The sequence below is a fragment of the Wyeomyia smithii genome, chromosome 3, assembly GCF_029784165.1.
Source record: "Wyeomyia smithii strain HCP4-BCI-WySm-NY-G18 chromosome 3, ASM2978416v1, whole genome shotgun sequence".
In the NCBI taxonomy this organism is placed as follows: domain Eukaryota; kingdom Metazoa; phylum Arthropoda; class Insecta; order Diptera; family Culicidae; genus Wyeomyia; species Wyeomyia smithii.
In genome coordinates, this window is record NC_073696.1 from 19,267,223 (window position 1) to 19,280,359 (window position 13,137).

Sequence of the window (13,137 nt, forward strand, 5' to 3'; positions counted from 1 at the left end):
TGCTGCTTTGAGATCCGTGTGAATAGAGTCTACCCGAGCACCATCTTCAAAATGTTTGATGCAATGAGAACAGAACTGTAGCAGATTCGTTGTTGTAGATCTTCTAGGAAAGAAATCATGTTGGTCTACCGAGATGTACGCTTTGCTTTCGCGAAGCAGGACGCCTCCTACTAATACTTCAAAAAGTTTGGACCCAGCGCATAATGAAGTTATCCCGCGATAGTTAGCTGTATTTTGTTTATCCCCTTTTTTGAAAACTGGGAACATTGTTGATTTTTCCCAGCGCTCTGGAAATACTCCTTGCGCCAGCGACTGGTTAAATATTAATTTTAATGGAGCACAAAGGGCAGTAGCACATTTTTTAAATACACTGGCAGGAATTCCGTCTGGACCAGGTATCATAGATGACTTTAATTTCTTTATTGCAAGCATGATATCATCGTCGATGAATCGAACATTGCCTTGATTCATTACATTGTTTGGAACGTTTTGAAGAGCATTTTCTACCTGTACAGCGCTAGCAGGGGATGCGTTGAATGCACTAGAGAAGTGCTTGGCAAACAGGTTGCAGATGCCATCGCGAGTGTTTGCAACTTCTCCTTCCAAAAACATTTGCGAAGGGAGTCCGCTTTCCTTACGTTTGTCATTCACAAAAGCCCAGAAACCTTTGGGGTTTCTTCTGAGGTTTGACTGTACACGTAGGATATGCTGTGAATAAAGGATACGGTTATATGCTCTGTAGTTATTACTGGCCTGGGTGAAGTCTCGCTTTGTCAAGGGATTCCGTTGATGTGTGTATCTGCGAAGTGCTTTTGCTCTCAAACGTATTAGTTTTTTCAACCGCTGATTAGACCAGGGTGATTTCGGTCTGGGACGAGGAGCTGGAACGTGAAGACTGAACAGCTGAAGTAAAATAGTTGAGAGTCTTTCTACAGCAAGATTATTATCCCTAGTATGATTTAGTGCCGTTTCCCAGTTGATTGCTTGTAACGAATCCATTAGTGCAATAAAATCTGCTTTGACAAAATTAAATTCCCTATCTTCGAGCGTGTCATCAAAATCACCTGGTTGCGGAAATGCTTGAGTGACCAATAGAGGAGGGTGATGCAAATCCATTTCTAGTAGAGGCTCACAAGCTTCAACGACAGTGCAATCCGGTGCCGATTCCTCATTGACGAATAAGAGATCTAACGTTCGATTCCTATCGTTAGTGACAGTGCACATCTGTAACATATTCAGCAGCGACATACCGTCCAGAAGAGCAGAAGCAGTTCCGTAGACTCGGAAATGTTTGGAATAGCATAGCCCGAGCTTGTACGTGTCCAGGTAATACCAGGCTGATTGTAGTCTCCAAAGAGCAAATGAGTTGCATGCGGCTGGAGCGAGCACGAAATTTCAAGTGCGGAGTCTATATGTTTTTGCACGGTAAAAGAATCATTGGAGTAATCGGGAGAAAGATATATGACGCCAATGCAAATGCTGCTGCCCCGACAATTAATATTCACCCAAAGCTGTTCAAGTTCGTCATGAGTACACTAATTGCGCCTGGATGCAAATCGGTTTGATACAGCAATAAGGACACCACCACCTCGCATTTTTCCAGATCTAGCTGCATCACGATCAGTGCGGTATACAATATATTGTGTTCCAAATAGCTACACTTAGTTTATTTCACTGTTCAGCCATGTCTCGGTCAAAACAATAACATCGTGTTCCGAGTCAAGCGTCGCCAGGAACAGATCATCATTTTGCTTTTGTTGAGAAATATTATTAAAAGACCAATGATAAAAGTAATTTCCAAAATATTCGCACACTACGTGCGTAGCTCTAACTTCTAGAAAAAATATCAGAATACGTTGAGGGAAAAAGAGCGTTTTGTGGTGGCGAGCAGGGCTCTACATTTTCGAAACAAAAAATCACAGGAGGGTTGTGTGCAAAGCCACGACCGCAATGATGAAGTAGAATACTTTTACAAGAAAGAAAACCTGGCTGCTTGCGTGTCAGTCATTTTTTTAATTTGTTGTTCAATTCAATATCGGATAAGATACCGATCACATCTTGGCGTTATCACTGACAGTGTGAATAAAGTATTTCTTGTGATAAAATAAACAGTGAAAAGCTGATTTAACACTCAAAACTAGACGGCTCATGTGTTGTCAAAATGAGTCAACTATTCATTGAATACATTTACTAGACTGCATTTCACTAAAGTGCCTCACTGCTTCAGCTGCTATCGATGCTAAACCCGCTGCAACTGCTACGCTTTCCGTAGTCATGCCAATGTTTTGGCCGCTATACGCTGCTATTGGTATCCGCTGTCCCTGCATCAGCTGGCCCAGCTGCTATCGATGCTGAGATCCGCTGCAACTAGTGCACTATCCATTGCTACGCCACAGCTGTGGCCGCTATTCGTCTGGTATCCACTGCACTGCAACTGCTGTTGCTAAGGGAAGACTGCTGTTGTCGCTGTCTAGAACTATTATGAGCGGCTTCGACTGAAACAGGCTCTTATATAGGGATGAAAAACCTATCGATAGTAGTAGGAAATCATCGATAACTATCGATAGCCATTTCAGTCGATAATTCCCATCCCTACTCATATACAGACAAATATCAAACTTAAAATGGAAAGGTCTATAATTCTGTCGACCGTGCTTGAGAAGCAATCATATTAACGACTAATCAGATCAGTCAAATTTCGCGCTTCAACAAGGATTGACCATTCTCAATAATATAGTTGCTTGTCCTGATTTGGACTTGATAATTTTTGAATTTTGATTATGCGTAAAATTAATTTTTATGCTGATAATGAAAGTTTTTCGGATGTTGTGCTCATGACTGAAGGAAAAGTTAATTCAGTTCGTTCTGAGACACGGAGATGAAACCAAACATATATCTGTTCCGAATTTCTTGAAAGTGTAAATTGATTTAAGAGAAAATAATAAGGACAATTTGTTGTTTAATTCAATGTCTGATAAGATGCCGTTCACATCTTGCGTTATCATGGCAGTGCGAATAAAGTATTCCTTGGGGGAAATAAACACTGAAAAGTTTTCCAGAACGTTCTTTTCATTGGATGCATTTGCTAGTGTGCCTGCTATCGCTCAGAGACAGCATTTCACTAAAATGCCACACTGCATCAGCTGGCCCTGCTTATATAGATGCTGAGAACAACGTTAACCGCTGCGCTATCCCCGTTGCCACAGTAGTGGACGCTTCCGTTGCCATTGGTATCCGCTGCCCTGCATCACCTGGTCCTGCTATCGATGCTGAGACGCGCTCCGCTATCCGTTGCCATACCACAGCTGTGGCCGTTATCCGCTGCACTGCTACTGCTGCTGTATACACTGCTGCTGCTAAGGGAGGACTGCTCCTGTTGCAGTCTAGAATTATAATGAGCGGCTTCGAGTGAAACAGGCTCTTATATAGGCCAAATTGCACATTTCAAATGGCAAGGTCTATGATTCTGTCGACCGTGCTTGGGAAGCAATCATATAACGACCAATCAGAGGCCGAATTTTTCGTTTTGACAAGGCTTGACTATTTTCAATAGTACAATAGTTTGAATAATAAAATTACAATTATCTGCATTTGGGAAGAATCTTAGAAGATTTTCCAATCTATTGCTGCAAGAACGAAGGAAATCCACCGAATACTAACCGATTTATCAGCATTTGAAATTGGACATATTTTTCACTTTTTTCGGTTTTAGATTTTCATTTTACATCCCTATGTAGCCGAACTTCCTGAGAGAAGTATTCTACTTCAAAACAATGAAACTGATATACTCGCGCTGTCATTTCGATTCGAACAGTTTCATTTTCCCTCGATTCCTTTCGGCTACTATCAACGAATCACTTCTTCCTCTCTTTCCCTCTTTCTTATTTCGGATCATTTCAAATGAAACTAATGACTATTTCAATCGACGGAGAGAGTGACGGAGGGAGAGACTCTTTCCTTTTCTTCAGCGTCTCAATTGAAATTAACACCGCATCGCGTCGTTTGATGGTAGTTTTCCAATACCGCAGGCCGTAGTAAGAACGGCAATGGCATCCAATAAATACGTTACGCAAGTTCCGATCAATATTTCCTTCCTCTTTCTTATATATATATATATATATATATATATATATATATATATATATATATATATATATATATATATATATATATATATATATATATATATATATATATATATATATATATATATATATATATATATATATATATATATATATATATATATATACTGTATGGAAGCCTTCTGTCTCCATCAGCGCTCATTGCCATTTTCAATTGAGATTCGTCATGTGAGAGTGATAGAGATAATCTCCGCTTTCAATTGAAAAGCGTTTGTATCAATTCCAAGCCCTTCATTTGTCAGAATCACAGCAAGAGTTTTGGACTGTGTGTCATGTGACTCACGAAGTGCTCGAAAATGATACAAGAGCTTTTCAATTGAAAGCGACGGGTCAAAGCGTCACTATAACCTGATAATTGTCAATTGAAAATGACTTCGTCAGGCTCTGGTGGCGAGTACTCTTTCGACATGTTTGTTCAAGAATGACAGCAAGCCTTGCTACGGTCAAAAGCAAAAGAGGACGATTATCACAGTGAAAAGTTGCTCTACCGTGACCATTTACAAGCCTGCCTATCTGTGAATATACAACATGTTTTATTTGAATGAAACTTTGCACAAATATGTGACTTAGGAAACTGAGTATTTCCCACGAATAAGGAAATTTTTGAAAAAAAAAATAATTTTAACAAAATTGAATAACGAGAAACTCTGCAAATATCACATTTTTAGCGGGAAAATAATTTACCATATATAACGCCGATAGTAAGCGCACTACATTTGCCTTCTATCACCAGGAAGATTTATTGGGAGAGTTCCTTGACGCGCCTTTAAAGGGCATATCGGAGCAAGACGAATGCCCCAGATAATTGGTAAGCTTTTCACGAAGGCTAATATGAAACGAGACAATAAGAACTATGCACAGCTGTGCGATTCTCGCCAAAGAATAAAATTAGGATCGTTCGAGTATATTTTTTCCTCTCTGTGTGGACTCAACACTGTGAACAGAGACATTTGATCTATTGTGATATTGCTTGGGTGATTTCTGTACTCCGCACTATTATATTATTGGCATTATATATTGCCAGCATCACTATTGAAATAAATGACACACTTTTCATTTATATCCGTGACTGTGTGAGGATTTACCATTCCGTTTCAAGCTTACTGCTCTTTCCATCCTACCAATATTGCCTAATTCCAACTCCCTGGAGTGGAACCTAACGTTCCTCTCTGGCCAGGTTTATTCTAAGAAGGACTGATAATGGAAGGAGACTAAGCGAAACCTTGTTCTCCGTGCCATTATCGCTAGTTACAATAACCTGAAGAGTACGCTCAGATCAGTTTTACTATAAGCGGGCCTTATTTTTGTTAGGACGAGAGACTAAGATTCGAGCCCATCACCACTCGCTTGTCAAATTCGAGCTCCTTTCGAGGATAATAAAAAGAAGCTTGAACGAAAGCCAGCTTGGTGAAAAGCAAATAGATTCGCAAACAGATTTACGATTGGAAATCTAATGACTGGCAGCCCATGTGGGGTGATCTAATATCAGTGAGGGCGGTCCCGACTGGACCAGATCAAAAGCTTCAGAACATGTAGATAGGACCATATAAAAAGATTGAATTTCCGAGTGAAATGACTACTGTAATTTAGAAGGGGAATCGCTTAGAAAAAGTTTAAAATAACATGCTTAAGAGTAAAGATGTCATATGTTTTCCCAAAACAATAAATTACAGTACACTAAAACTTAGCCGTAAATAACAGAAGGTCAACCACCAGCAAAAAGCGTGTCTTACACGACGTCCTTGCCGGTTATCTCTTAACTTTGCCCATTCTTAATACAAGGTGAAGCGCATCTGAGCTCAAGGTCTGCATAACTGGCATAAATTAACTGAGACAAAATATATGATTGCAATCCTCTGTAATCCTGTAATTCAATCTTGAAGTGCAATATTTGGTTGGCTATTTAAAGCAAAGTTTTCAATAAATAAAGTAATCAGTCTGGAGAAGTCTCCAGTTAAAATCTAATCAGGACGAACCCCCTTTGTGAGTCGCACTAGAAGAAAGACCGCGAGAATTTTAGAGAAAAATATGCGATTAAGATATAAAATGACTATTGACATAACGACTTTTGAAAGGCGGGTTGAACCTCCCAGACGAAGATACTACTGACTTTTAAAGATTCTAGCTACACTGGGGTCTTTTTTACGCGGGTTATTTTTATGCGGTTTTTTATACGTGGATTTTTTACGCGTTTTTTGACAATAACGCGGATTATTTTAATTTTAAATTTTGTTTTTTATAATATAATAGGCAATTTCCATTGATTCGAGAAAAAGGAACAAAAATACATTAATAATTGTATAACGATACGAGTCATATACGAGATATGCCCGAGTGTTCACACTAAACTTTTTTTGCTGAATGTCGATAAACTTTTAATGAATTTTGCCACGCTGAAACATCAGTAATCCATTCAGCAATGAAAAATTACTGAACGTTTCAGCAATATGAAATGTCATTCTGTTTGACGGGACTTTACTGAATTTTCAGCAATATGAAATGTCATCCATGTTTGACAGACTTTTACTGAATTTGCAGCAATTTTCAAAGCAATTTTCAAAGCGTTTCAAGCGTTCAGTAATGTCGGCCGCCGCATATTTTGACAGTACTTTGCTGATAGAATTCAGCAAAGGTACGTCAGTTCCTATCAGATGATTGGGAATTCTTCGTTCGGGTTTAAATCACGTTAAAAGCTGGTTTTTATTATGATTTATTAAATCTTACCCTTATTGTACAAAAATGAGTTTGATTTAAGTGCCGCCGAAGCCCATCCGATGGCCGAGGAATATATGCAATCGCTCCCATCGAACAGCGAACTGAAAAAGAAGATTAATTAACTATTCTACTAAACAAATAGTTTCTCCACGTCGCAACGCTCGACTTTCAGGTTCTGCAGCTCTCCCTCGAGCTCCGGATCCACTTTCAAAATAATTTTCTTCCCGACAAATCTTAACGCGCAATAAACAAATCGATAACAAACTATTTTTCTCGTTTTGACAGCCGCAGTGCGTGTCAGTAGATGACAGATACCAAATATTCAGCGATCGAAGCAATTGCTAAGTTTTCAGTACACTGTTAGATAACTGAAATTTCAGTATACGGTTTTTTATTGTTGAAATTTAGTAAAGATTACTGAATTTGGTGTGTATGCTGTATTCCGCACTTCTATTCGCGTTGACGGTGTTGCTGATATTTGTTTGGTTTTTGCATGCGAAAAAGAAGGAAGGAAATATTTTTGCTTTTGTCATCACGCACATTTTGACAATTGCATATGAGAGTTCACGGATGTGCGAACAGCCTTCGAAATCTCTTTCAACGCGAATAACCCGAATTATTAGCAATTGATAATGGCCCGCTATTGAGAAGTGGCATGCTTATTATTGTTTTCTTAGTGCGTAATGTGATTTTACCTTTCCTTTTACACGCTTACTTGTTCCACTATACTTAGGGTTACCATTTCGTCGGAGGTAAAAATCAGGACAATTTTTTTCCAGCAAAAGTTTATTCTAAGCTATTGTTATTTTTTGAGGTATCAATAAATAAAACACGTAATTTGAGATTTGCGTTTCAAAATACGCCAAAAGCCTCATATTTAACGTATTTCAAACGATTTTGCAACTTTGATTCATTAGGCGTTAGTAGATACCTTAAAAAATGCAACACTAGTAAACTGTTTGAAATAAACTTAATTGTCAAAAAACGTTTAACGATTTCAACGACTAGACAATTTCTCTCATTAAGATTCAACCAAAGAAAAAAATCATTCGAAATAAGTTCGTTTCTTTCTGGAGTCAAGATGAAAGTACTGAGCAATTTTCTCCCTTTTTGAATATCCGGCATCATTCAGAAAAATCAGGACAAATGCTGAAATATGAAAAATAAATCAGGACGCTCCAAATGGTTCTCAAAATCAGGACATGTCCTGCTAAATCAGGACGGATGGTATCCCTAACTATACCGGGGCTCGTTCCTCCTGCCAAATATGACCACTTATAATTCCCTGGAGAAGTTTCGTCGTGCGTCCTACTGGCAGGTTATTGGTAAGAGGGACTTATTTTTGTTAAGAGGAAGTCACGCAAAGGGATTATATATTTCAGCGTAAAGGAAGGGCGAGTGGTGGGGAAGCCTGAGAATAAGCCCATGCTAAAATCTTTTTTTTTGACATCGAATGGTCTAATTCTACTAAGATTCGAATCCACTACCATTCGCTTGACAAAGCGGACTCTCTTACCTTGCGGCTACGCAGCTCCCTTAGCGATACTATTAATAGTTAAGCTAATTACCCGCAATGATTGCGGTGAATGCAGTATAGATGAGATAGATTAGTTGTCCATTCTTTTTAACAAACCAAAGTGAGCGTTCATGGGAAGGAAAAAAGTTCCTCTAAAAAAAACTCGTTCATGTTTTTTTTTTGCTCCTGAGACTATAACCGTTCGGTAAAGACAAGAGTCAAAAAAATCTCTTTAAGCAGCTCCATCGCATATTTTTTCAAAAATATCGTATTTAAAAAAAATCACTGCAGGATCTCGATTTTTTTCTATATTTTTAAATAATATTTTAGACTCTTGTCATTATTCGGTTATGATCTCTGGAGAAAAAACGGTGAACCATGGCAGCATGAAAAAAATTGTTAGAGAAATTTTTTTCCTGAGAGTTCCAACAACTTTGTGCCAAAGAGTTTTAAGTAACTTAATTTCTTTTCTAAAAACTTTAAAAGAATTTTGAAATTCAAAAAAAAATCTGAGATGACTGAATTATTTAACATTACTTTTCGTTTTTAAAATATTTTTTTTTTCAGTGTATGATCTCAAGTTCAGTTTTTGCAATATTTCTAGATGAAAGCTCATTTAATTTCCTAGAATTCATCCTTTGACAACTTTTCTCTATTTTTTGTTATTATTTAAATATGTCGATTTATTCAAAATTTCAGCTCTTTTCAAAGGTTAGTGCAGATTAATTTTCGAGAAACGGTAATATTCTAAGTTGCTTAGGGTATTAAGGCATACAGCTGAACAGTAGAACGCTGAGAGGGTTACATATAAAACCGCTGTATATTGCAAACAAGTAGCAGTCAATTGTAGGGAATTGGAAGGTCGGGTGTCGACGGTCAAAAGAGGTTGAGAGCAGTACCACAGATATGTAGACATTCTTTATTTATTTATTTATTTATTTTCGTCAAGCAAATGTAGACTAGTTAGTCGTTTTTTGATTTGATTTCTGCTCATAGTGATGTCGATATTTTCGCAGTGCTGATTATAGTGACGCATCATGCGATTTATTGAGCCATTTTTTTGAGTAGTTAGTTCTGTGAGAGTTTTCCGAAAATATTTTACGATTTCTTAATTGACGACTGGGTGCATAAAAATTTAGTTGCGATAATAATTTAGAAGATTGCACGCGTTGAGAAATAATGTCATTGATAAAATAAAGCATTGAAAGTTCGCGGCGTTCTTTAAGTGCTTGTATGTCTATAAGCATGCAGCGTGCTTCGTATGATGGTAAGGGAAATTCTGTCCAATTTAGTTTACGAAGCGCGTACAAAAAAAATTGTTTTTGGACAGATTCAATGCGTTCTTCATGTGTTACAATATAGGGATTCCATACAATGCTACAGTATTCCAGAATTGGTCAATAATAACATATAACATTGATCAAACATTCCGTGTAAAATTTCAAAGAGATTTGCGTTATAAATCACTTGTACATTAGCGCCGCCTGGTGACCGCCTGGTAAAAATTTTCACGACAATCGACACAGTTCAACAAGTTAGACGGCTGAAATAGCAGCTGAAATAAATTGCATCAGAAGTATATTAGAATGCTAGGAAGAAGTGGTGTAGGTTTAAGGATTCAATCCCTCCCCCGAGCCTTTGATCATCATTTTTTTTAATATTAGGGTTCTGCATTACTGTTCATCAGGGTACCAGGGGAGTGTATAAGAAAATCTTGACCATCGAATTTTGTTTAATGCTGGGGCTCAAAAGTTTTGAATCCTCGGAATAAGTCCCCATGCAAAATTTCAGCTCAGTCAGATTTCGAAAGGTCGTGTCTCAAAGCGCTCAAAGTATCACATTTTTGAACAGTGGAAAAAAGCACAGGTAGAATGTTATTTGTAAAACACGACTTACTGGGACTTAAAAAATATGAAAAACAAAATTGACAATCGAATTTCGTTCAGCGATAAGGCTCAAAAGCTTCGTCTTCTCGAAAAAAGTATCCACGCAAAATTTCAACATAATCGGACTCGGTATGTGGAGCCTCAAAGCAGACCGATGAAAAAATCATGAAAAAATCGAAATCGGTTTTCTTTATCGTTTAGAAGTGCATAAAAAACGACGCATTATTTTAGAGATAACACCGGATCTCGACGAATCATGCATTTCTAGAACATTTGGCATAAAAAAAATTTCAATGCCCTTTTTATTGAATAAAAAGTGAAAAGCACTAGACAAATTTTATCAAACAAAACCTAACTTAACTTACTGAAAACGCGGAGAGAAACACTTCCTGTTTCCAATTTTTTCTCTGTCCATTTCTAGTTTTTCAATTCCTGGTTTTGTTACCAAGAAAGGAAAACTTTATCGCTACCAGTGCTGATAAAAGTCATTTTCCCCAGCAAAATTCTTCGAAAATTACAGCCAATCATTTTCAATTTTCACTTCCATTGATCGCAGCACTCTTTCAGATACACTTGATTTTCGTCCTAGTAACGTGCTGTTATACTCAGATGAAATAGATCGCGCGCATCGTTCACGGTTACGGAATAAAATTTGACGACAAATCCAACCAAATGATCTTCACTTCAAAGCGAAAAAGAAAAACAAACAGTCCACTCAATCAAAATGAACCTCACCGAAACACTTTTTCACTGACACTGACCGATGCCTTGACAATCTTCGTTAACTAATAAACTGATTTTGTTGTCTTGCTTCCATCGCATGAAACATAATGAGGTGTTTTGACAGTTCACTTCCATGCAAAAAGCGGGAAGGGAGAACTCTGAAAGGATTGTAAAAAAATAACGTTAATGGATGCTTTTTTTCACTTTCACTCAAGAGTGTCAACAGATATCAACCCTGATCGCTACACTTTTTTTTACTACCTATTAATAACGCTGCCATGTGGGCGTCGTTGTTTCTCATTAGAAACAAGGTGTCTAGTATTTGCACTCGATTCCGGCGTAGGAATGTCGGAAAATACTATTTCAGACTATGCAACGGAAGGTTGCATCGAATGTTTGTCTGTCTGTGAGAATGTAATTTTGTGATAATACCAGGTTTTGGGCGGCTGCACCATTAAATCGTAATTTTGCATGGGGACGTTTTTCGAGAAGACGAAACTTTTCCTAACACAAGGTTCCAAAAGTCGATTTTCATTGGCACCCTACTGTTTATGTCATGTGATGAACAATAATTTGAATGTTATTCTCGAATTAATCAAAATACAATGGTTTATTGAAACAGTATGAGCGCTGCCTGGTAAGCGGTATAGCTAATAATGGCAGGGTAATACTACGTCTTTTCGGTGTTCACTTTTATTCTCTCTTTTCAATATTCTTCCACTTTCATATTCAACCTTACTCATTCTTTATAATTTAAAAAAAAAATATTTTATTATTCTTATTTTTATAATTTTAATTTTTTCGATTATTTGATATTACATACTATTCAAATCGCATTACATGATTGTAATTTGATTATTAACTTGAGGTTGAGCTTAAACGACTGCCCATTTCGTAGTTGCTCCTGCTTGATGGATCTGAGTTAGTGAAGCTGCACAAAGAACCACATATGGATGGGTTTTTGTGATTATTTAAAGTACAGCAATTCAGTAGCTTCCGCTTCGTATAGAATCGATAACGGCGTTGGCTCCGTCCTTATGGTCGATAATCGTTGTTACCAGAGACCGGGTTTATCTCTGCATCTCTAACGACTGTTACGGAAAAGAAGGTCACTTTGTCACCATGCTAAGTGATGGATATTTTACATTTTCATCCTTTCATCTACATGTTTATAACAGACTCTCCACTGCTCTTCTTTACAGAACCTCGTTTAGTTACTCCTGCCAAATATGAACAATTATAACTGCCTGGATAGGTGTATTCTTATTCAAACTGTGGGTGAATTTTTTTTCCGGAATTTATAGTGTAAGGGGAGGGTCACAGTAGAGGGACGAGAGGGAATCTGAGAATAATTATTAGTTTCCTGTAATTCCATTTCTGATAGTTTTTGTGTAAAAAAAAAGGTTTCTGAGCTACAGTGCTTCGAATCAAACGTATTCAAAAATGCTTACACTCTTTCAGAAAGTTAGTCTTGAGCCTGAAAAGTTTATCCACCTGCAGAAAATACTCAGACGTTTTTGGCATTTTTGACATTTTTAAAAAATCAATAATTTTGTTGAATTATTGAAATATGTTTTTGGTAGCTTGGAAGCAGTTCCTGTTCAATTTTAAGTTAGTATTACGAGGGGTAGAATAGGCATTCTAAAGCAGGTATTACACGAAGCAAATATTTGCTATTTTTGGTACGGATTTTATTTTGTGCAAATAAAATTCGTACCAAAAATAGCAAATATTCGCTTCGTCTAAAGCAGGTATTAGACGAAGCAAATATTTGCTATTTTTCAATACAGATTTAATTTTGTGCAAATAAAAATCGTACCAAAAATAGCAAATATTTGCTTCGTCTAATACCTGCTTAATACCTGCTTAAGGTAGTTTAACGACGATGATTAACAAGAAAGCTTCAACGGTCACTTTGCTTTGCTGAAGTAAGAAATGCTAGATTTTGTAAATTCGTCCGTACTTTAAAGGATACAATTTCACTTATCGAAGTCGGTCATGCAATGAATTGAAAAACCATAAATCACTACACTCAGCATTTTCATCCCAACAAACCGCAGTGGAGTAATTAATGATAAAATCGAACACAACTCCTCCACACACATTGTATCTCGCGCACGAAGAGAAATTGAGAATTATTTACCATTCAATC